At 38.7% G+C, this 1654-nt stretch overlaps 1 non-coding gene across 1 annotated transcript; it reads left to right on the forward strand.

Moving 5' to 3' along the window:
- The first annotated feature begins 1262 nt into the window (after window positions 1–1262).
- On the forward strand, window positions 1263–1334 carry Trnap-agg. Its single transcript has one exon. It is a non-coding gene; the product is annotated as a tRNA-Pro (tRNA).
- The last annotated feature ends 320 nt before the right edge of the window (window positions 1335–1654 follow it).

Below are 1654 nucleotides of genomic sequence, written 5' to 3' on the forward strand. Positions count from 1 at the left end.
TAACAGTCCCCTTTGTGGACTTCTTAACTTTATCAGTATTTATTTCTGCTGTTGCTTTTACCAGAAAAACTTTCTAGACAAGTCTCCATAACGATATTACACCACACAGCAATCAAAACGTGCCTACTAGATGTAATGTAGTTGTTATTAAAGCGACGAAGAGTTTCCCATCATTGGAGTCTTTAAGATGCTACTTTGCTATATACGACTCATGGAGGTATATGAGTATGACGATTGTAGATTCACTGATTGTACATGTGACAAACTTTTTGTAATAGAAGGAAACAAGTACATAGAAAAATGTATATAAAAATGTATGAATAAATATTATTTGTATTTTGCAGCTTAATGTTTATTGTCGGTTAGGACCAAACATGTTTCACTTATTTCTCTTAGGCATCACTGGTTGTCTATATAAAAAAGGTGCTCGCCTAGATATAAATATTTCGTACATATTTGGTTAAAAATGATAATAAACATTCATTTGCAAAAGACGTATAATTATATTCTTATCTACATCGCGAACATATAAGAGTAACATCTGAGGAAGAGTGGCTGTATGTATTAATACATATATAGTTACAGACAGTGGCGATGTGTTAGAGATAGTTTTGCAAAACAGGCATTTGAAATAAGGTGTATGTAAGACGTGTACATCACTTATCCCAAACACTGTACTTGGAATAAGACTAGCTAAAACTAAATTTTATCTCAAAATTATAAAAAGAAACTAATAAAAATGCAATGCCCTACGAGCGCATATCACGTAATCTTCGCTTCCTGTAGTATTTCTGTCCTCTCACATAGAACATACCTCCGTACCTAAAGGTTTATTTCAATTGAAAACAACGCCATGTTCATTAGAGCTAGAGCTAGGTCGCGACTGAGCAATCGAGGTTAAAGAATAATTCACTTCAGCTGCACGGCTCTGTTAATCATAGCTGTAAATTAGAGAAACTACCAATTCGGTGTAGAATTGCAACATCATACTATCCATAATCCCTCTGTGCAAGACTACACTATTTAGCACTGCCCAAGATTATCCCAAACGTTGACTGTCATGGGAGTTTCCTTGCAGCTCAATGCCAGCGTTGTCGTGTCTTACACACGTGGCGAGCGGACACTCCCTGGTTCCTAATACGTATGCCATCAGCTCTTCATGACCTTGGCCCTCCGGCTAATCGCAATATATAAACCTTTCTTGATCTATGAATATCATTACATTTATGGCAATACATTAAACTAAGTCACCTGCAAAGTATGGCTCGTTGGTCTAGGGGTATGATTCTCGCTTAGGGTGCGAGAGGTCCCGGGTTCAAATCCCGGACGAGCCCTATATTTTTTTCGCTTCCGAACCATTGTATCCACTTGCAAAGTCTCTTTTTAGTTACTTCTATTTTATTTGCTGGAAATTTGTTGCAAGCAGTAGTCAGTGAGTCACAACCGACTGCTGAGAATGTGCTGACGTGCGGTGCGGCGCTCCGTGTAGTACATGACGCGTCACATAAACACGTGTTGTTGTGCATGTATATCGCGTTTCCCTGTACAACCCTCCCCCACCCCCACCCCCATATTGTAAGTATTAATACTTCTTGTTCATAGTCTTTGTGTATTGTTCGGGAAGCGGAGGTTCAGCTTCGTAGCCATGAATCAT

Source organism: Schistocerca piceifrons, chromosome 2 (assembly GCF_021461385.2).
Source record: "Schistocerca piceifrons isolate TAMUIC-IGC-003096 chromosome 2, iqSchPice1.1, whole genome shotgun sequence".
NCBI classification, from domain to species: Eukaryota; Metazoa; Arthropoda; class Insecta; order Orthoptera; family Acrididae; genus Schistocerca; species Schistocerca piceifrons.